Source organism: Scardinius erythrophthalmus (genome assembly GCF_964197995.2).
Source record: "Scardinius erythrophthalmus genome assembly, chromosome: 21".
NCBI lineage: Eukaryota > Metazoa > Chordata > Actinopteri > Cypriniformes > Leuciscidae > Scardinius > Scardinius erythrophthalmus.
Window position 1 is genome coordinate 20,451,659 of NC_138241.1, and position 24,925 is coordinate 20,476,583.

The 24,925-nt window shown below is 38.6% G+C and overlaps 1 long non-coding RNA gene across 1 annotated transcript; it reads left to right on the top strand.

Annotated features, from left to right (window-relative positions):
* Positions 1 to 9,705: 9,705 nt before the first annotated feature.
* LOC308681905 lies at positions 9,706 to 20,525 on the top strand. The gene is made up of 3 exons (XR_014029085.1): positions 9,706 to 9,929; positions 10,082 to 10,390; positions 17,743 to 20,525. It is a non-coding gene; the product is annotated as an uncharacterized lncRNA (long non-coding RNA).
* Positions 20,526 to 24,925: the final 4,400 nt, after the last annotated feature.

The window sequence follows — 24,925 nt, forward strand, 5'->3', positions numbered from 1 at the left end:
TTTAGCTCATGCCTATGACGTCATTTTCCGTCATGAAATTTTTTCCGCAATTTAGAATTTTCCCAAAAACCTACCTTTTCGAATTCCTAAATTAAAAATGAACCAGATCACCTTCAGACCATGCCGACAAAAAGTTATGGAATTCAAGTTGATTTGTCAAAACGTTGTCTAATAGCGCATGAAAGAACGAAGAGCAGGCCAAAAAAAACGTGAGGCTATATCTCCGCAACACTTCAGCGTATTCTGAACAAACTTGGTGTGTGTTATGACAGCCATGACTTGAGGTTACCTTCACAGTTTCGGCACAGTGCCACCTAGTGGTCAGGAGATATCAAAAATGTCTCTTTTTGCTTAACTTCTGAACTGTTTGGCCAAAAATCACAAAACTTTTGAGTATTTTATGAACGGCATATTATTAAGATTCTTAATTGACATATTATTAAGAAACTTGGTCTGTGTCTTCAGCATAAAAACCTACTTTTTTGAACTCCTCCTAGATTGTTTATCTGATTTTCACCAAAATTGTATTGTATCTTCACACCATGCTGGCAAAAAGTTATGGATTTCGTGTCGATAGATATATGCAGTTTCATATACTGCATATACCATTTCATATACCGTTTTCATATACCGCTGCAACGAACTTGATGGCATGATTCCAAAACCACTGAGGCTGTATCTCTGCAAAGCTTTGGCATATTGACACCAAACTTTGCTTGTGTCATTGTCACCTTACTCTGACAACACCACATCAACTTGGTCACAGCGCCACCTGTTGGTAAAAAGTGATAATCCATTAAATCATATCATTAGTGACTGTATTTATGATTTTTCAGCAATTTTGCCTAAATCCTCTTCATAGCCTATGTCTTTAATTGCTCATTGTTGCCATTATTCTGATGCTCCCAGCCAAGCTGGCATGACTTATTGTGCCTTCTTTGTGCTTGGCCCCTTAATTGCGGTTTGCAGAAATTGCGGCTTGCAGAATTTTTTTAATAAAATTCTTTTATAACATTATATATGTGTTTACTGTCACTTTTGATCAGTTTAATGTGTCCATGCTAAAAAGTATTAATTTCTTTTGAGGAAAAAAAATCAAACTGACCCCAAACATTTGAACAAAAGCACAAGTAGATATGGGCTTGAGACAATTAGAATACACTTACAGTCAGCCAAAGCAGTCTGCTTGTGAGTAGAAATATTTGCTAGTCTTGCCGAGAGTGACCTTTGACCCTTGTAGATTGCAATGACAAATGCAACAATGAAACCAGGCCCCGTTCCAGGCTAAATCCATCCACATACAAGAACTGAGACAGCAAGTACTTTAATGGGGAACAAGATACCCTTACTTGGTAAATGAACGTCTCGAGCAATTAAAGATTCCAAGTAATAATGGTGCGCAGACGAAGGAATGCGAGGCAGGTCACGGGTAGCACATGCATCACCCGAATTACAGCTGCACAGGCCCGACAGAGCAGGCAAGGACATCCTCAGGGCAAAGGAAGAACGCTCTCCTCAGAGAAACACATGGGAGAGGCCCACACCACTCAGATGTAGGAAGCTAGTATCAATATAAAGCAAAGTACATTCACCACTTTGATTTTAAAACAGGTTGAATAGACTGAGCACGCTGCTATGACATTTGGTTTCTAGATTGGTTTAGCTGAGTCCCTCTAGAAACAACCAGAGGCCCTATGGTATGAAATGCTCCTGCCCTTTTGATAAATGTCAGCCGCTCTATCCACTTTTAAAGTGGTCTTCAGGAAGTGACCTGGTCTCCTAACAGATAATAATATCCATATTCACAGGCATGTTTAAGCTACAGAAAGTTCAAAACTGTTGTAAGTGTTAAGTATTTTAAGTGAGTTTTATAAGTACTTTAAGTATTTGATTAAGTATAGGCTACTTATTTTTTTAAGTATTCTGGAATATTTATTATAAGCAATAATACACTTTAATTATGTATTCATGCATGACTAACAGAACTTCATCAGGAGCATTAAGAGCCTCTGATACCCTCTGTAATAGTGTTGCCATACATGACACAACAATTTCTGTCACTTTTCATGTGCTCATAAATTGACAATAAATTGTAATAAAGGCCAGTCTTTAATGTAACCAATAATATGCTGTCTTTAAGCCACATGACATTTCATTTTCTCTCTAAGGACTCTTTCCTGCGGAAAACACTTGCTGCTGTGCTATTCAAATTGAGCTATTATACACATTTCTTCTACATCTGGATTTTTTTGCTGCATCTTTGAAAAGTAAATAGATGATGTTCATAGATCTACTTTTTCTAACAGTTTTACAGAAAAGTATGGACATTGCCATATGGACACTGTATCAACAGGAAAAATAACCATGTTACCACATGGCAATCTATAGAAGAAAAACTGTAATTGCATTTCCTCACTGGAAATTGTTCTAAATAGTGGATGTGTTTACAATAATATAATTGTATTTATGCATTAGTAGCACAATAATGATACATGTTTCATGTGTTCAGAAGAAATGAACAGCTATGTTTGACTGTATCAGTAAGAATGAGCTTGGATTTTTAAGAACAATATTGAAAAATGAATTATTTAGCTTGAGTTACTAGCTTCAAAAATGAAATATTAATTACAGAATGCATTGATACATTTTAAGACTTTTTGTTCATATTTCAATCGTTTTATTATTGTCACTCGAGCAATTCAATGTCAAAAAATCTATTGGGAAATAACAATTCTTAGAAAATAATGCATTGACTATTTCTATATAGGGTGAATCAAAGCAATATTATTTCTGCACTACCAACATTTGTGATTTACTGTGATACTCTACAATACTTCATTACATGACAAATCAGCTAGAATACAGTTATTTTAACATATAAATAGAGCTTGTGAAGTTTATATGTCCCACATTAGATTACTGTATTTCACAGTACTGTTTTATTTTTATTTTTGAGTGCGATCATCTGTCCTTGATATAATGTCTGTGAAAAACTGTGTTCTCAGCATAATGCACCCCCTAAAAAAATGTTTTCAATGTAGTTCTGTGTCTAAGAGTGAATTAGTTAACCACGCTGATATTCCAACGGTTATCAATCTACTTAGTAGTAATCAAATTCAGGGAGGACTTAAATTAGTCCTAAAGAGGGCAAACACACTTCTGTGTACATCTGCGCTTCATCATTTGTAACTCCTTTATTTTGCATCCTGGAAAGAAAAGCATGGCAGAGACTAATTTGCAGGCAGTCTTAACGGGACAGTGACGGATACGAAACCTCTGTGGCTAAGGAACAAAACCATGTTAGCACAGCAACCTCTACACACAAACACAGCGAATCAATCAGGCCAGTCCAATGGTGAGTTTTTCTTTTCTGAGTAAAAGAATATGTCTATGTTATATGCTAATACATCGAAGGGTGAGTGCATGTGCAGAGCTGAAGTTTTAAATCAGGTGTCTGTCTATATGGCTCTTTCCTCTGGTTGCTGCTCGGAGGCAGAGGAGCCTGTGTTGGCACGTATTGAACGGTTTGATTCAGGCAGAGGTCTCCTGGGCCCCGGTCTGATCCATTACCCGCTCTTCTAGCGCGCAGCAGAGGACAGGCGCTCGGAGTGAACTGATGCCTTGTAACACGCTCCTGCTTGGTTTCCTTAACAACAAATCACCCTCAGGGCTCTGTGAGTCTTTCAGTTCCTTTACCATAACATCAAGGGTCTGAAACAGAGAGACTTTCAAGAGAAAGAAATACATTAGCAAAATAGAAACACACAACCTACAGTTTCTGGTTCATCCTTATGTGATGTCTGTTTTATAATATAACAATGTATAACCAACCCACGCCGTATTTGGACACTTTCTGGCTGTCAAATCGTTCTTGTCTGTCAGTCATATAATGCAGGTCTATGGTCACTGTCTCAAAGAGCATGCACAGAGTCCAAATTAAAACAATTCCCCATCGTCCAAATTAAACAATTCCCCATCGTAAGTACACATTGATGGCCTAAGACACGAAACGAGCGGTTTGTGTGAGAAAACGAACAGTAATTATATCGTTTTTACCTCTTATACACAGCCACATCCAAGCGATCTGAGGGCGCGCGCGCATCCTGGTGTGTGACATGTACGCAGACTGGTGCATAGATACACTAGATGTCGCCTTAAAGACATTCGTTCCAATGAACTGCCGTAGACAATGCGACATCTAGTGTATATATCTATGCACCAGGCAGATGGGGAATTGTTTTAATTTGGACTCGCATGCTCTTTGAGACAGTGACCATAGACCTGCATTAAATGACTGACAGACAAGAACGGTTTGACCTAAAAATATCAAAATTGAAACTACTGCGGAAAAAAATACATCTTGGATGCCCTTGAGGTAAGCTAAAACATACCAAAATTTAAAGTGAACTATCCCTTTAAGCAACACAACTTGCATTGATAATTATCAGAAATGTTTCTTGAGCAGCAAATCAGCATATTAGAATGATTTCTGAATGATCATGTGACTCTGAAGACTGAAAAAAAATCAGCTTTGCCAACACAGAAATACATTTTAAAAAAGTTTTAAAATATATTAAAAATAGTTATTTTTAATTGTAAGAATATTTCACAATATTATTGTTTTTACAGTAAAAAATTTATAATTTTTTTTTGATCAAATAAATGCAGCATTGTTGAACATAAGAGACTTTTTTTTTTACATTTTAACCTCAACATTTTACATTATGTACATTAATAACGCAGTGTATCTATTAATAATAAATCTAAAATGTGTATTTCTAAATGTCCAAAAGTGATCAAATAGTTTGTAAAGTATATTTCCCTCAAAATAACACAGTGATGTTGAATTATTAGGCAATAAGTAATAATTCATGAGATGGTGTTTTTTTAATACATGCATTTGTAAAACATATTGTTTTATTAATGCTTTGCCAGCGGCCATGTATCGTCCGGTCTGGTCTCGTCCTCATTGTTCATTCACAAACATGCCTCGGCTCTGAATGACATTGAGATTAGTTAGACATAATGATCACACAACTTGGCTTTTCTCTAAATAAGGACTGTGGAGTTGTATTAGCTGTTGCCCGCCATTGCGAAAGGTATGCTATGAATGACAATGTTAATGTTTAAACATTTTCAGGATTTAAAAAAAAGAACTGTGAATAAGTTTAAAGAATTACTAAACTATGAATTACTTAAATGAAACTGGAATGAAAAGCATCATTAAAGAGAGCACATGGGTCCAAAAAAGCGCACAGGGCGCCCTTCCCAAACACACGTTTCCACAGCAACAGTGTGTCATGTGGCGGTATTAGAATGAAGTAGTCAGAACTCCTCCTTGCAGTCTGTTCAGGTTTGGAGCCCTTAAACAGCACTCAGCCTTTGGGGAACCAGCGGGAAGAGATTCAAGGAGGGTCTTCACAGCTCAACCTGTTACATCACATATCTTTGGCAAGGTCTCAGGTGAACATCTGCTTTTACTAAGCTCAGAAAGGCTCTGGTTGTTAAAGGATACACGCTCAGTATCTCACACATTCAGTTCTCTCCTTGGCAATGGGTTAATAATAATATTCCTGCCACAATTTTCTCATCTGTTTTCTATTACTGCACACTGATTGATGTCTGAACATAAATTAAGGTATTTCTAACAGTTTTATGTGCATGTTTCATTTCAAATTCTAAATGCAGATCACAATTTATCATGTCATCATCAGCAAGCCAATGCGTTAAAGCAGACAGGAAGCAATGCAAAAATCTTTCAGCACGATGCACAACTACAACCTGTAGCATTAAGGTAGAATCATTTGAGTTTTAAGTGTAAATTCAGTGATGAACTTAATGGCATAAGTTCACCCAAAAATGACTTTATTTCTTCTGTGAAAAAAAAAGAAAAAAGAATGTCGGGAACCGAACAGTTGTGGGGTTCTATTGACTTCGAATGCAGGAAAAAAAATACTATGGAAGTCAATGGGGCCCATTAACTGTTCGGTTCCCGACATTCTTCAAAATATATTATTTTTTGTTAAGCAGAAGTAAGATATTTTACCGGGTTTGCAACAACGTGAGGGTGACTAAATGATGACAGAGTTTATGGGTGAACTGTCCCTTTAAGTGTTTTTTTTTATTTATTTTTTTATCTTGCATACAATGAAAGTAATGGTGTTTAATGTTGTATGATCTGGACTTGCCTGTTGTACTGATGAGAGTAAAGTTTATGCCCATTCAGAAAATGAAAATACAACAGCCTAATCAAAACCTGTTTTTATAGAATAGAATTAGAATTAACGTTTTTATAAAAATTAAATAACAATAACCATCCTAAAAATTAATTCTATGGAGTTTAAACCTTTGCACATTTTAGTTTGATAGTTTGGGTTTTAAAAGGCAAAAAAAAAGGGGGGGGGGATAAAAGGCACATTTTTATTCAAATTTGACTTAAATGTGTCAAAAAAAGATTTTTATAGTATGCTATTTGGTCAATAACCCTTTGTCTGACAGATAGGCTATCACTGAATTAGGTGTCCTGAAATATCTTGAAATAAATAAATTGCAAAAACAAATGTGACAGGCTGCGGTCAGATTCTTTGTTTAGCCGGTGAGAAGACTTTGATGCATTTTCTTTCTGTCAGTCATTTTGGATGCTCACCAGGCAGAACAGGAAAGTGGTTGTTGAAACGAATCATTCAAGTTGGTGCCATGTTTCAGCTTCATAAGCAGTTGTCAGTTTGTCATGCAAGAACGCTATTGTTGCTTTTGTCAACTTTGACAACACTCAGATGACGTACTGATTTTCACCAGTTTAACAAATTCTGTTCACTAATTTAGTATAATTCCAATTAAATAATATTGTAATTATCATAATAAATATAAAATATTAATATACAATTAAAAATAGTCCCTCTGTAGTCTATAATTGTATCCCTTAAAACTCATCTTTGATCACCAAAATGGCATATTTACACGTTTTTCCTTCAAAAACAATTTCTTCATGCCTTAAAATAGCTTGAATGTAACTATACACCCTTGCCTCATTTAGTATACGTGGTGAATATGCAAATTAGCCCCGCCTCCACTCCCTTACACCAGGGGCACGTTCAAGCTCAAACTGGTGCGCAACGTTTTGCTACGGTTTCCGGGTTGAACTGCATGTTTCCTGTGCTGCGTTCCAGTCCACTTTTAGACGCGCACTTGCGAACTTCCCTAAGCACTTCTCCTCGGGGGAATCCCCGCCGCCATTTTGAAGTGCGTTCCACTTCATGAAGTGGACGAGGGAAGTTTATATGGACAGACCCTCGCTCCCTCGATTTTGACCGAGGGAGCGAGTCTACTTCATATGTACACTTCAGGCACCTATATGTCCCACAATGCAGTACGATTGTGACGTAACCACATATCTCGTCTAATCACCACCACAACAAACAACTCTATGATCTATTAATTCAAATTTTTTTTAATTGAAAACAACCCAAACACCATATATACATTTGGATGCTGCATTAAACAAATTCTTAAAGGGAAAACAAATGTAAATAATAAATCAACTACACAGCTGATTCCAAGTGATCAAGGGCTTAGGACGTTCCAATTCAGCCCATTGCAGTTTCCGCCAGTAGTGGGCACTCGCAATGACGTACATCCGAGTGAACGAGACGGAGGGAAGTTAGCAAGTGACAATTTTGGACTGGAACGCAGCACTGGAAACGGTGTGCAACGGGGTTTGAGATACGTTTTCTCTTGTTTGGTGGGTGTGTCAAAAATGTCAGCCCAATCAGCAGCAACATAAACCACGCGGTGTTAAAGAGACAGCTCGCACAATGGGTCCAAGTAAAGTCGTTTACAATGTGCCCGCTGCAGCTTGGTATACGCAACAATTGAAGATATTAGAAAACATGTTTGTCTTTTCATCCTGAAATGCAAGGCAAATGTTGGATCACAATAATTAGGAACCACAGTTTCCACAAATCCCTTCACTCGATTGGGATGATCTCTTTTATTCTGGACAGCAAGGGCAGTGACTGTAACATCGAGCGTATTTTGCAGTATTAAACACGTATTTATACCGATTTCATCAGGCTCCGAAAGTTCTTCAAAAAGAACACAAAGAATGGCCTTCTCAGCTGCCATAGTTGCAACTCTTAAGTCATCAGAACAGGGTGTTCAACGCACCACCGTTTCCGTAAAAAAAAAAAAAAAAAAACTTTTGCCGAGCTCAGAGATCCACTCACCGACGATCACACATTGACGCACCAGCGATCATGCGAAACACCAGCGATTTCAAACCGCATTTTTAAGATCTTTGGTTCACTTCAGTTTTAAGGAGAAAATACTTAGCAATGGTGTTGACTTATGCATTTGTACATGGTTTGTCTTAAAGCACATTAAAAATACCACACAGACATAAACAACATTAAAATTTTCACCACAGTGGGACTTTAAATGTTGCCTGCTGAACATTTTCTTTTTTTGTTAGCCTTCAACTTCTGCCAGCAGGGGCTTATGAGGTCATGGTGCCATAAGATAATCAGATAGGGTTACTACTTGTCCGCTTTAGTGGCTAAGTTTGGTTCCAGAGCATCAGACATCGCTTACAGCAACTTTAATAACTTTTAAACACCAGCAACTTCTACTTCTGCTCGAGAAGTCGATAATGCCTGATCCCTGGTGTAATCACTGTAAACGTTTTCTACTGCATAGAAAACCTTTTTTGAAAGTAGCCTTACAGTAGGCACACAGAGAATCATGATATTGAAGTAGCAGGGAAAAACACACCATTTCAGCCTCTGCAGTCCCGATGGCTATGAAGCCTGCGCCAACGGGCTCATGATGCAGGACTTATTAAATTGAGATTTTCTCACTTTCTCTTTCATAACATAAATTAGACCTTAGTCAGCTTGTGTTTGCTGACTGATACAGCCTTAGTCAGGGTCCTGAGGAGCTGGGAGTGCACTTTTTTTAACTGGAGGAGACAAGAAACCGGAGGATTCTGAGCGGTATGCCGTGCTGAGGTTCTCCATCGGGGCAAAGCTGTTCTGCTTATATCGAATTGTATTCCACGTCCAAGTTATGATTGTGAAAGGGGAAAAAGCTGTTTTAGGGAACATCTGTATTAGGTAACCTCGATGATCAACAGCATATGCGTGTGCTGAAAGAAATAAACCAGCCTTAAATGAAACTGAATCTTTTTGTCATTGCTGTAAGCACAAAATCACAGAACAGTTGTTAAAAATTAATTTAGAACAAAAGGTACATCATCACACCAATAAATCTGACCGGATAGTGAGAAATAAAAGAGAAAAAATGTGCAGTGCGATCCATGGATTTAACCTTTCCACACGTTTCCTGAAAACCACTCAGTGTGTGATTTTCCTGCTTTCAGACACTTTCACACCCTTAAAAATGGAGTAATCCATCAGGCGATAGGTTTCCATTTTTCCCTGCTGCTGATAAAGAGAAGCACTGAATCGCAGGGTGCGTAACTGCTTCAATCTACGGGGCCAACAGATGTGAATGCAAATGGCCCCTGTGTACTCCCAGTCCGGTGATCAATCCTGGCAGGTAGAGCTCCAACAGGAGCGTAATGTATTCAAACTAATTAAAACGAGCCAGCGGGAAACTCCAGAACCCTGCTATTAAAACAGATACTTTTAAATGCAGCGCAATTAAATTTCCCATTGGCACACACATGGCCCCGAGACCATCTGCACCGGTGCCGAAGCGCTCACCCTCACAAGAGTCATTTCAGATCGCGTTCTCCGAAAACAAGGCGAGCGCCGCACCACATTGCAGTCGCGGCGGACCTACAAACACCGCTCTAATTATTTTGTGACACCTTGCCTCTGTTTAAAGAAACGTCTGCGTGGGTTTTCTTTATTGTACTGGCAGCGAGCTCCCCCTCGAATGCATCATCTGGATATCATTAATCTAATAAGGTAATGCTCAAAGATGCACGCTGGCCAGAAAGCTAGCGACTGGCAAGCTTCTCTTGAACCTCTCGGAATTATTCGCTATGTCAAATGTTAGCATTTTTGAACACAGGGGGATAAAAAGAAAACTGACTAATTCCTGCTTCTGTTTTGCCCAGTTTTGTTTTGCTGGTGATCCAAATGAAGGCACTGTAAGCCATGCTGCAAAAAGGAGATAAGAATGGCTTGAAGCTTATGACAGCAGCACTCTGATCAACACTACAATGCACTCCTCTAATTCAGACCCAACTGCAAACACATTTGGAGTCAAAGGCAAAACCCACATGCATTCAGATAGTATGTGACTTCTTTGAAGACACTGACATAAGCACAGAGCTGCATCCCTGGTGTACATTGTATCGGTGGGGCTGAACGTCTCAAGGAATGGTCTATTCCTCAACGGTGCATGGCAGAACAATCGTATTGAGGTAATGAATATAATAATTAACTCTTTGCCTTGTGCAGGTAGAAGTAATAAAAATGATAATCTTGGTTGTTTTACAACAGAATACCTGGGGAAGGTAACATAATACATAATACATGTGCAAAATGATTTCAGATTTGACTAAAGGTGTCTTTACACGGACTGTTTAATGCTGATCTGGCGTAAATGCATTTATAATTGTATACTTTGATAATAGGGGTTGAGATGGGTCAAAGCAGGCATAAATTAGTTTGGCTTTTTTTGCGGTTGTGTAAGACGATTGTGATTCAGATTTAACCATTATCATAGACGTTATCATCTTGACTATAAGCAATCAGATCAAAACGATGCATAATTTATTATAAAATGGATAGTTTTGGTCCTCAATGCTGATCATTGTCTAACAGCCAGGTCTGATTTTTGGATGAATCATTCTTTTGAATGAACTGTTGAATGAACACAAAACTGGTTTGAATGATTCATTCTTGAAGTTCGACTCAGTTTAATATAGCGGAATGATTTGTTTATAAATCGGACGGATCTACTTCTCAAGTTCAACTCACAAATTCAATGATATTTCCAGTGGTTAAGTCACTGGTAAGTTTGGTTTTTGAAAGCATGTAAACAGTAATATTGTGAAATATTATTACAATTTTAAAGAACTGTTTCTATTTTAATACATTTCAAAATGTAATTTATTCTTGTGATAGCAGAGCTGAATTTTCTGCAGCCATTACTCCAGTCTTCAGTGACACATGATCTATAAATCTATAAATTTTTTACTGGAATTACCATATTTTGAAACATTTGTATAGAAGTTCCAAAATATGTTTTTGTATAGAAGTTCCAAAATATGCTTATTCCAAAATATGCTTTTTCCAATAAACATGTTGTGTTTTCCTGTTTTATGGGGACTTTCCATAGTCATAATGATTTGTATACTGTACAAACTGTATGTTCTATACCTACCCATTACAGAAAACTTTCTAAACATCACTTAGTATAATTTAAAAAGCTGTTTTCCTCATGGGGACCAAAAATGGCCCAACAAGGACAAGGATTTCGGATGTTGCCATCTTTGTTAGGGCATTTTGGGACACACACAAATACTGTAATTCTTAAGCTGTATCCAAAAACACACAAAAAAACCCATTGTAGATTAATCAATTTACAATGAATGCAAATGAATGGTGATTTAAAATCAGAAGGTGCTGGTCTATCCAAATGTACTATTACAGGAGACTCTGATAGCAGAGTCTTATCCTACTGTTTATGCCGTGCAGTTGCCCAGCAGTGGTCTCACAACAGATCGCTTCTGACCCATGAGCCCCTGCCAGCCGATTTACATAAATCACACTCCAGATCTGACCGTTACTAGGCAGCACAGGCAAACAGAGAATCATCCTGAAATGGAAATCAGGCCACCAACCCAGAGAGCATCATACATGCTACTGTGACAAATGTGGCAAGGACTGAGTGAGTTTAACTACTTCCTGTCCACCCGTGTCTATGTTAATATTCATGACAACAACAACTGCAAGGACATGCATAGGAGGAGATCTTCTTGCGACCTTGCACAACGTTCCCTAAAAGTTCTCTAAAGGAGACAAAAACCCCGAACCTTTACAGAACATTACAAAACATCCTCTTTTGGTTATGAAAGTGCTGGAGTTCAAGGTTCCCGATATGACTTTAGGCGGACGTTCCATTTTGGTTATTTTATGGTCACATAAGAACGTTGCAAAGAGGACTTTTGGGACGTTAACGGAACGTTCCCATACGGTTCACTGTTTGTCAGATAGGGACGTTTCATTCAGACTGCGCTGCAACATATCTTCCTGACCCATTTGGAAACGTTGGTTAAGAAGCACCTATAGGTAAAATGCAAAGTTCTCTCTCTCTCCCTTTGCATGACCACATTTAATATTCATTTATAATCTGTTTTTGTTCACAATATATAAATGACAGATTCCTGCTTTGTATGTTATTGAATGTGTTAAGCGTGAAAACACAGTGCTTATGCCTGATTAAGTTCCTGTAGATCAAGAACGGTGAAAGAAGTGCTGCATTAACATTCTAGTTTGGTCCCCTAAAGGTTCCTGTAATGTTATTAAAGGTTCTGAAAACATTCAATAAACGTGATGGAAGGACCTAAATAGGACCAAAAAATAACATTCTAGGTTGGTCCTGCAAACGTTATGGGTTAGGGCTAGGGTTAGGGTCAGGGAAAATCCTATAGTAATGGTCCCTTAAACATTCCCAGAACATCCTGAATGTTTCCTGAAGGTCCGCCAAATAACGTCCCCCAACCCTTAAACTAACACTCTGGGAATGTAACCAGGCGATGTCCTTGACACCATCAGGGAGGACGTTCTGAGAACATCAAATTTCCAAATAAATATTGTCCCCTAATCCTTTAAAGAACTCCACTTCATGATCGTTTAGAACGTTCTGGGAACGTTAATAAGTAACGTCCTTGACACCTGCTGGGATGTTGTGAGAAGGTTCTGGGAACGTAAGATTTCTAGCAGGGACATACTTCACATTTACTGTAGAATTGATATAAAAACAGCCTTGCCAGAAAAGTTTGCATTTAATAATCATGTCCTTGCCACATCAATTTAAATAAAGTGACATTCAACTTGAAACAGAGTACTGGACATATTAAATGAACTCACCGTTACATTACCATACATATGATGAAGAGCCTAAATAGAGACGTGCTGTGACATAATAATCCTTTAAGCGAGAGAATGTTAATCGGCGAAGCAGCGATGTTGATATAAAAGCTCTGAACAGTGGCTGAAAGGTATGGCTGAGAATCTCAATATACTCAGTCTCTTCAGTGTTGTGACCCAAGGAAGCGGAGGTCATATTATTCCTCAGCTTCTTTAATTGCTATTTTAAGGATATCTCACTCCTACACCAGCCTTCCTGTCAGAGTCTTTGAAGTGGAACATTGCAATTACACAGGAGAAGATTTTACCCAGCTAAAAGTGATCGCAAGCATTTTCTTGCTACCTGCACTTTACAGCTGTAATACAGTGACTAAAGGGTGGGTGGTTCTGTTTACAGTCCTGTGGGACACATATAGAAGATTGATTGGAGAAAAACACCTAAAACTGCCCATTTTAGCCATTTATTCTTAAAGGAAACTGATGGATTAATAGCACAGAGGAGAAAAGATGTGATTTATTCAGCCAGCTACACACAAATACAGCTTTTTTTGCGTTAACATTTATGCAGTCAGGTTCCCTCTGTTAGCCAAAGGAATTGGTCATATTCAATGGTTATTCTGTACATTGTGTATGGAACAGGTACAGAAAGTGTACTGTTAAATGTATGTATTGTTTATTATCTAACTGAATTGGCTGGGCACGCATCACGCACAGCATCGCGAGCCACCGGTTACACGTACTCCTGACTGATTAAAAAATGCTGTACAGACCACAAGCCCCCAGTCACCCTAGCAATGGTGACTTTTCACAGGTTAAAGAGTCTTGTTTTGCCCTTAAAAACTAAACAATATACTTGTTCTTTATTGGTTCCTTTGCACAAAAGGTTCTCTATAGTGGGAAAAGTTGTTATTTTTATAAAAGAAAAAAATGGTTATTTCTGTTCACTGTAAGGTTTTTTGGGGAGTCCAAAATGGTTCTTCTATTTTTATGAGAGGAACAAAATGATGCAGTTTCATGCTCAGAATGTGTTTGGCTGTGTGTATTGTTGTATTTTTTTTCCTGCAACATCACAGACCGAAATAAACCAAGGATAGACTAACATAGTCGCCCAGACTGGAATGAACTTGGATTGACATTGTAGCACGTGTGACTCTGTGTAAGATCTGGTCGGTTTGTTGTTGTTCACACAGGAAAGCCACATGCACACATCCCTGACACAAGGGCCCCATACTGATACCACATCTGTTTACACACCTACACCTCATCCTACTGCTTACAGTGTGTGTGCGTAGATGTTAAAAACAACCAAGTAAAGCCTAATTATTTGTTATTGGTGGTTTTGTCTGTACTGAACTGTACAACAATTGTGAATTATTTCAGATATGCTTTAACTGAGGAGCTATATAAATTATTCACAATTCAATGCAGGAGAAATAATGCACAACTGACGCATGTATCATTCCTATTTTGCACCCGCGCACAGCGGACTTTTCCCTCCACAGAAGCGCGCTGGTAAACTTGGGAATGAACTTGCGCTCCCGGGGCGGTTCAGCGCAAAGAGGAGGAGTGTTCCGGCGCAAACGTTCCCTGGTGCTATTTTGCAGGTTTAGAAAACAATTCCGCCACTGACCAGGAAAAACCTAGTCTAAAGTCAGTGGCGCGTTGCGCATGTTATTCATTATGCTATTTTAAGGGCGCATGCTTGGTCATAATCAATAGCGTGTGCACAACGCACATATACTTTGATTCTCTCATCTACACACAGACGCAGCCGTTTTCATTTTTGCAAATCATACATTATTACAAGGAAAAATATTAACACATGAGGGAACATCTTGTTGTGTCCATGAAGATGTGAAAAATAGGCATAAAAAAAATAGGCATAAATTATTATACGCCTGTTTAACCGAAGCTAATTTGGGTGGGTTTCTCCATCCCCATACAATGTCACTTCTCTGTGTTTTACGGCCCTGACGAGAACGTCGGTCTCCTCAGCTGTGAACCGCTCCTGGCGTGCGCCTGGCAAATCCACCGTTATAATAGCAATCCGCCATGGAACAAACGCGCCTGCTCTTAAAGGGAATGTGAGATGATGCTCTGATTGGTTGATTTCACGTTATGCCCAAACCACACCTATGAGTAATGAAGCTACTTCAGACCAACCCATTTTAGATTTGCATCGGGCGCAAGAGTCATTTATCCCAATAGAGTCATTTATCATAATAGCAACAGCGCCCAAGACCCGCCCACAAAGTTACTTGCATTTCGCGCTTGATACTTGCGTTTTAGATCATTAAAATAGGGGCCCTGATCTGTAAGTTAAAAGTATTTAACTGAAATAAAAAAATAAAGTAAATTAAGAATTACAGAATAAAAAAATAAAAAAAATTACAGAATAAAATAAAATAAAATAAAATAAAGCCTCTGTCTTTTTTGGGGGTCAGTATTTAGTGTGTTTTTTTGTCCATTAAAAAAAACAATCGCATCAAGCTTCATCATGCAACACAATGTTACTCAACAACTTCAAATGGAACCACTTAGCTGTAGTCTAACAACCTCATGCTCCAAAAATACATGTTTTCCATTTTAGGCCCTCCTGAAAAAACATGAAAACTGAGACAATATTACAAGCCATTTCCTCAGGCTGTTCTGAAACGCTTGAGCACTGATAGCGTGCAGCTTTGTCCCTGGCACTGAGGACAAGTAATGGTATATTCAGTCTCTGGTAGATCTTTCATCTTGCCAATCCCTCCAACACTTTGCATGTCTTTTCATGTCTTACCTACAAATTTGTTTGATTAAATAATTCAGATTGCAAAAGATGAAAGTTGGTCTTGTGAATTCTCTATATTTTGCAAAAGCATTTATCGTTTAAGAGCATTTATTCGGTCAAAACAAATGTTATTAATTGTGTGCAGTCCAACAAATAGAAAAGCAATTTTGATGCAGGATACTTTGAACCGCCATGGCCCTCGGGGAACAGTAATGTGGAGGGAGAAAAGGACAGCCCCAGTTAATTCTGGGAGATTTCACAGTCAGCAGCCTCTATGCTTTCTGCTGCCTGCGAGGACACACTGCTCTGATAAATATGTCATTTCCTGGCTGATAGGGCCACAGATGGAATAAGGTTTGTATTGGGAACACATGCGCTGCATTTTGTCACCCACTGCACTAGCTGATAGAGGAGACCCCGGGGGAAGCAACCTGCCAATTCATTTTCTCTCTGCAGATTTTTCATCTCAAAGAGGACAGGTATTTTCTCAGGAAAGACAGGGCAATATAGCTTAAAATGAAAAGGGTTTTAATAACTTCTTCCTGTGGAATGTGTAAATCGCCATATCAGCATAAAGGCAGTTCAATCACTGACAGTGCAGACAACAAGAGAGACTATCACTATTGTACGGAGTGGATCACATGCTAATTTTGCACAAGCATATCTTACAAAACAATGGTTTTCCAAGAAAATATAATGTCACGACGGAGGCATTTCATCTTTGTTTTACGCTGGAGGCTGTCTAGAAACAGCACAGCCTTGCACCGGCGGTCTGACACAGCGTGGCATTGTGTGAACTTCTGCTGTATGTCTCTGTGTGGCTAATAAACAAGGAGGGCTGTTAGGAACCGGGATGGGAGCTGTCCACTCCTCTGTCACATGTACTTGTGTTCGCATACCCACTCATGGGTGAGACAGGGGTAAAAGAGCCCACTTGCAGCTGTACGAAAAGGCCAGAGGGAGGTTAAGCACAGCTGTCTGGGTAACATGGCATGATGGGAATATGTGGTAGTGTGGGAAGCGGTCTGGAGAAGCTCCCTGAAAGTGTTATCTTTAAGATCTGTTGAATCAAACTCTCCAGACACCATTAAACCCAAAGGCCGAGCCCAAGCCATAGAATGACCACAGAAAAGTAGAGTCAAGACACATACAAATCCAGGAAGCTCACTAAAATCTAATAAATTAAATATAAAAAATCTAGTCTTAAATAAATAAGAACAAATATAATACATTTTCTACATAAAAAAGAAAATATCTATAAAAAATAATGTCATAAGTGAAACAGTTCTCTCTGGATATCCACTAAGCGGAGGCTGTGCATTATGTTTAATCACTGTGACACTATTTGTCACACTATTTCTAATTATTGTTTTGCCTTTTGCATATTTTTTTTCATCAGAACACTTTTTAAATAGAGCCATGAAATATAAGAACTGCAAACAAACAAACAAAAATCTAGTAAAACACTTAACACCTTTAAAATAAGACAATTTATTTTGGCAGCAATATTAAGATAACATTAAGCAATAAGACAATCTTGAACTTTCATTTTCTTACATCAAGATCATTCAGATCTACTCTGAAAACAAGCAATTTTGCTTCTCACATGGATCTTGTTTTAAGGATATTTATATATTTAGATGGGGGGGAAAGGATAAAAATACTGAATATTAATTAACAATATAAAAAAAAAACTTTTCTTTTTTTTTTTACAGTCAGATTGTTTTGTTATGGCAGATATGTCAAAGCAAGACATTTTCATCAAATTCTGTTTTTTAAATGTCTGTTTATTATTAGTGTTTTGGCTCCAGCTATAAATAACTTGTCATCCAAAATATCTGAACCAGTGTGAGATCTACCAGTGTTCAACGTGCTAATTGTTTGTATCCTCTCTTTCTTCACCAGCCACCAACAGATCAGCTGCAAAAAAAAGCACTACAAAAGACTGCATTTATTACACACACGCGTTACACTGCCTGTCCATCTCAAGCTCACCCCACTCCCCCACCCCCCTCTTCCTATCTGCCTGTGCAGAGCATCTGCCGCCCAGAGAAGAGAGGGAACATGGGAGCACATTAGTCACCAGATGTCACCTTTTGCTGCCAGCCCTATCGAACAGGCAAGCAGACAATGCAGCATGCATAGTGAACATCTGACTGGGGCCCACTTCAGCAAGACAGAGCTCACTGACTCGGAATGACAGCTCCTACTGAACGGCCTCAGCCCCCATTCCATGTCAGGAGTGACACCTACAGTTCTCTCTGGCGACTGTCACACCGCTCGCATGATAATACCACTAATTGTTGAACGCTGGTTTTGGTTGATCTGATTTCTGCAAAGGCAGAATTTGATTTTTTTTTTTTTTTTCGGAAGAATCTCATGCAGGATGAACAGGCTCTCCACAGGGAGTCTAAGCGTCAGTTGTTGTGCCTGAAATAGTAATGCCTGCAGTCACTAAATCATGCATACATTTCAGATCCATTAAGAATGTACAAGGTGCACTTTTGTCACAATTCAGTTCCGTTGGACTTCTTTCGAAACTCAGACAAGTTTGTATACCAATTAGTCACCTTACAGTGGCCAATTAAAGGGACAGTTCACTCAAAATTTTAAATTCTTTTATCATTTACTAACTCTTTTAAACCTGTATTACTTTTTTTGTTCTGTGGATATTTTGAGAAAGGGAAGAATATCCTGGTTAGTTTTTTTCATATGGTGAAAGTGAATGAGGAACGGGGGTGTCAAGCTCCAAAATAAAGCCTAATAAAAGTGGTCTAGCAGATTTGTGTGGTACACATTACCTTTCAAAAGTTTGGGGTCAGTACATTTTTTTTTATTTTATTTCTATTTATTGAAAGAAAGGAATTGCATTAAACAATTGGAATAAATTGATCAAAAGTGGCAATTAGGATATTTCTAATGTTACAAAACATTTTTTTTTTTTATAAATGCTGTTTCTTTGAACTTTCTATCCATCAAAGTGCCCTGAAAAAAAAAACATATCACAGTTTCAACAAAAATATTAAGCAGCACAACAGTTTCCAATATTGATAATAATAAGAAATGTTTCTTGAGCATCAAATCAGCATTGCATTTTGCTCTCTGTGTTTGTCCCTGGACTTTTATTATACATGTTATTATTCCTGTTTCCTGTTCTGTCTGCCATCTTTGTAGTCCTTTTGTAGTTATCCATGTTGAGCAGTTCCCTGATTGTTCCCAGGTGTGTCTTGTTACTTTTGTTAGCACTTGTATATAAATAGCCCTTGTGTTTCCTTTGTTCTTTGTCAGGCGTTGTTTGGTGTTTCAAGTGGATTTCTGTGTTCCCCGTGATCATGGTTGTTGTTTTGTTGAGATGGTCCTCACTGCAGAACACAAAATCCAGAGGGAGGAGTTGGATCTGGATCCAACTCCTCCCACCTTACATATACCTAAACCTACCCATCTCCACCCCCTGATCCCTAAACCCACCCCTAAACCTACCAATCTCCACCCCTTAGATCTGGATCCAACTCCGTCCCCTGGATCTCGTGTACTGCAGTGAGGTGCTACTGGTTTTGTTTCTAATAAACAAATGCACTTATAGATCTGTTTTTTCGCATGCATTCCTTGCTCCTCGTGTTACAATTATAATGATTTCTGAAGGATAATGTGACACTGAAGACTGGAGGGATGACTGCTGAAAATTCAGGTTTGTTATAAAGCACATTTCAAAATATAAAATGGAAAACAGTTATTTAAAATCCCCAAATCACAGAGTTGAATTTAAACTGGATCATTCTGATTTGTAAACTAATCATTCAAAAAAGATTCAATCACAAATCAGACATCATAGCAACTGTTGATGAACGGAGAGATAATATTGATGTCAAGATAATTTTTTTCCTCACACAAAGCTATCTCAAAAGGTGGTAGTTCAGAAGACTTGGAAAAACACTTTTACTTTCATTTATCTTTCTTTCTTTTTTTTATTTTGGAGGTTGACAGCTATTTTCATGTTCTTTCATTATATAAGAACGGCCAGGATATTCTTCAAAAATTCACTTGTAACATTCCATAGAAAACAGAAAGTCATATGTCATGTTTCATTTTTGGGTGAATCTATAAATATCAATGTGGGTTCAAAATGATGCAGATAATGTGAGGCCTCTAGATTCACAACGTGAAGACGTCACGCTCCTCTGATGCTTTTCAAGAAACAAGAGTGACGTGGTTGCCAGCTCATAAATCAGAACCTCATAAATGTTGAATATTGCAATGCTTATGGCAGAGAGTTATGAGACCAGGGTCTCCAGTTCAAATCCCTAAAGCGTTTCATCCACAGCACTGTCCACAGCTGATGCTCTCGTCCCAGAATTTGTGGACAGTGTTCACGGACACTACCTAATCCAAGTGCAGGTAAACATGGGCGGCGATGTATTTTAACATTTTGTCATTAATAATAGAATGGTAAGTAGTTAAGAGTTTGACCCACCATCAACCTATCTCCACATCACATGCATATTTAAACAGTGCTTTTCACCATTTAATTCATTTATAACTACTCTATGTGAACCTCACTGTGGCACAATGCACATCACTGACCTGCACTTGTTAAGGATTAATCATGTTACAAACATGTTTCATGAGTGTACATTTGAGTGCACATTATTTGGATAAAATAAACCCTTTTAATTCCCTATTTTGATTCATAAATGGTGATTCCCTGTTGTGAGTTTTTTGTGTTTTCTGTTGTGAGAAGCGTAACTGTATTAAACACAAGGGCAGTATACAGAACATCTTATGTTGTTCTGTGGTCAGTCACTTCAGCAGAAAGGGAACCGTTAGGTCAATGGCCATTGATTTGCTTCCCCCACCCAGCTTGTAAGCTGCAGCTGTGTCTGTTACTAAGCATCACTGGCCTCTAACGCTGAACCAGTAGCATCACTCGGTTGTGATAACAATCACCAAACACACGGGGGAGACCGGGGCTAGTTGTCACACGGGGAGGTTGTTAATTCAGTTGCACAAATGTGTAACAAAAACATGGGTGTTTTTCATAAAGGTCTAGTTATCATGTATAAATTGTTATAAATTTACACAATTATAGGAATTTATGGAAGCTTGTTTCCGCCACAGAATAAAACATTTTAAAAGATAATTGCGACTTTTTTTCTCACAATTGCGAGTTTACATCTCGCAATTCTGACTTTATTTCTCAGAATTGCGAGATACAGTATAAAGTCAGAATTGCGTGAAATAAAGTCGCAATTGCGTGTTATAAAGTCAGAATTGCGAGATATAAAGTCAGAATTGCGTGAAATAAAGTCGCAATTGCGTGTTATAAAGTCAGAATTCTGACTTTTTTTTCTCGCAATTGTGAGTTTATATCTCGCAATTCTGACTTTATATCTCGCAATTCTGACTTTATATCTCGCAATTCTGACATCTTTTCTCAGAATTGTGAGATTTAAACTCACAATTGTGAGATTTAAGTCCAATTCTAAGGAAAAAAAAGACAGACTTTTTTTTTTTTTTTTTTACCACAGAATAGTTTATATCTCACAATTCTGACTTTATAACACGCAGTTGCGACTTTATATCGTGCAATTCTGACTTTATATCTCGCAATTGCGACTTTATTTCTCAGAATTGTGACTTTATATCCCGCAATTGTGACTTTATATCTCACAATTGCTACTTTATTTCTCAGAATTGCGATTTTATATCTCGCAATTGCGACTTTATATCTCAGAATTGCGACTTTATATCTCGCAATTGCGACTTTATATCTCAGAATTGCGACTTTATATCCCGCAATTGCGACTTTATTTATCAGAATTGCGACTTTATTTCTCACAATTCTGACTTCATATCTCGCAATTCGGAGAAAAAAAGTCACAATTCTGACTTGATATATCGCAATTGTGAGAAAAAAAGTCAGAATTGTGAGATAAAAAGTCGCAATTATTATTATTTATTTATTATTCAGTGGCGGAAACAAGCTTCCATAGGAATTTGTAAAATACACGACTATTCAAAAGTTTAGGGTTGGTAAGATGTTCTCTTATGCTCTCCAAGGCTGCATTTATTTGATTAAAAAGGTGCATGTGTAAAAACATAATATTGTGAAACATAACAATTGTAAATAAAAAATGCTTATTTTTTTTTTTTTTTACTATAATAATTTTTTTCAGGATTCTTTGATGAACAGAAAGTTCAAAAGCACAGTGTAGCATTAAATATGTCTTTACTGACACTTTTGTCACTTTTCAACTTAATGCATCCTTGCTGAATAAAATATTTTTAAAAATACAGACGAACCATTTAATTAAAGGTTCAATTGTGACAACTTACCCCATATAGTATAATTGAATTACACTATATAGAAATATTCACAAAGGTGTGACAACTAGCCCCGGTCAATCCTATGAGACAATGGAATCACTGATGATGTGTATTGTAAGATTCCTTCACATTTAATTGCACATTCAAGTGATGGTACCACATCTTACTCTGCACTAAGTCTCCATTGTTCCTAATAACTAAAAGAAAAAAAATTGCAATAAAAAAGAGAGATATTATTTTCCATAAACATTCTCTAATCCAGTGGATGTGAGGTTTTCCAGCACTAAAATCAACACGTTAGTGCAAGAATCTGCCACTGCTCTTGGCAATCGATAGTAAAATTCCTCATTCTGTGCTCGGGTAAGTAAATGGAATTGAAAGTGGGGCAGAGGGTATTAATGCAGATGGTGGAATATCCATTTTATCACGTCCTCCCAGCAGGCCCTGATGATAAAAATGACAGCGGGAGCCCATTACTAATTCCACCACTGTCACAGCCCATAGTCACTTACCTTGCAAATGAAGTGCAGTAATAACACCTGCCTGACGGTCAGAACACAGGCTTTACTCTCCGTAATACAGCCTAATGTTGAAATGGATCCAGGAACGCACGGACCTAGACCTGCAAAGTCAGCCATGTACAGTAACACACGAGTGCCATTTGCAAGAGTCTTTTTTGTACATTCATAACATAGACAGAGAAAACTACAAATGTTTGTAAATGCATACTCACTCACATGTCATATATATTACTGAATCGAAGATATGATTCAAGCTTATTCAGTTACTCTAAACAAATGACCATATATAGTTGAACATATTTTTGATGTTCAAATGAAAAGTAGCAACCCATTTGTTTTACTGGCGCCCCCTCTTGTTAGTTTCCTGTAAGTTGTTGGTAAGAGCAGAAATGCATCACTTGACAAATAAATCATTTATGAGCCAGTGATTTATTGCCCAGCAAAAATAATGGCACCCATTACTGATAAATAATATTTGCTAACACATATTAATGTGCTAAAATTACTAAATGAAAGGTCCATTACTGAATTTGCATGAACATGCACCTCATATCATGCATGCGAAATTTATGACCAAAAGGGCTACTGACATATGACTTGAATTTTGCAAATTATAGTTTACCATGCAACAAAGAAGCAACCCCCACACCTATGAATTAAACATGGCACGAAAAGCGAAACATTTAATTGGATCTGAAAGCCAATTCTGAAGCCCTTTTATCTCCAAATTTAATGAATTAGATTTTGTTCACACATTAATGGAATTATTTCATCTATATTTGATTAAAAATCAGTTGGCATACAAATACAGAAGCTCTTCAAGAATAGAACACTTGGTTTTTGTTTGAGGTGAGGCACTTTCACATTCTGAGTTCACTAAAATGCATTAAAGAAAGCTTCTAGGAAAACTTAAAAGGACCAATACTTAATAATGTCATTATTTGAATCTGAATCATTTGAATTGCACAATAACAGATTGAACAATGACAGAATTTAAATTGTTCAAACCATATATTATGTGATTTTTTTTTATGTTAAATTACTTTCAGACTCCTCCATAAAAGCCATTATTAACAGATTATTGCATCTTCCTGAGCTGATAAGCAGACACCGCAGACCGAGAGACTCAGCCATTACCCGCCATGGACACAGTGCCTGAGCCAAAGCCCTCAACGGAGCCAGTTGCCAAGTCTGTCCCAAATGCAAAGCCTGAGGTCCCGGCTGACCAGGTGTGTGAGCTGGCCATGACATCCGTGACAGTAGGGGTTTTTATGGACCTGGGCTCTAAGGAATGGCTGATAGACAGGGAGAAGGAGGTAGTGCTTCCCACCCTGCCCACCCACGAACCTTCTCTGTCACTGGTCCCCACCTGCACTAATGAATGTTCATCACCTCTTTCTTCAACATTGCCACTGCTCCTGTCCAGCCCTGTCCTTCATGTAGTGTTCTCCATCGCCACCAGCCCAGTCCATCACCAAGCCTGCTTCATTACAGTCTACATCTCCTACATACTCAACTGAAGCCAGTCATTCCCTTGCCTCCGCCGCCACTTGCTACCTTCAACTCCTCAGCTCCACCATCAACCCTGCCATGCACCCTTAATCCACCTTCGATGGCTGCACCATCACCATGGACTTCTGAGCTGTCTGCTGTGCTCCATCCATCCACCTCTACGGCTCCGTCAGGCTCCTTCATCCCTCAGGCTCCACCGGGGTCCTCACTCACACCGACGTCGCCTTAATCCTTCAGCCACTTGGCTCCACCTCGGCCACTTCTCGCCGGGACTCTGCCCTGGTCTCCCAGTCTGTCGATGTTTACAGAGTCTCTCAGCCAATATCTCCCTGCGTTACCTCAGTCGGTCGGGCTCAATGGACCAGCCTGGCTCCTCCCTCCATCACTACTGCCATGGGTCGCCTCCATCATGGCTTCTCCTCGGTTGCTCTGGGATCTCATCGGCCATCCACTCCTCCATGAGCCCTTCCACCATCATCTTCTCCATGGCTCCTCCTACTGTCAACAACTCCATAGTTCCTCCCATCAGCTCCTCCATAGCTTCTTCCGCCGTCTTCTCCGTCTTCCACCCTGGTTCCTCCCATCTACCACCCTATGGGTTTTTAGCGCTTCACCAGTCACTCGTCCACCTCCTGAACATCCACCCTTCTTCCATTTGAGCCATCCATCATGGCGTTAGACCGCGCCTTCCAGAAAGGGGGCGTTCTGTCACAATCTGTATATTTAGTTTC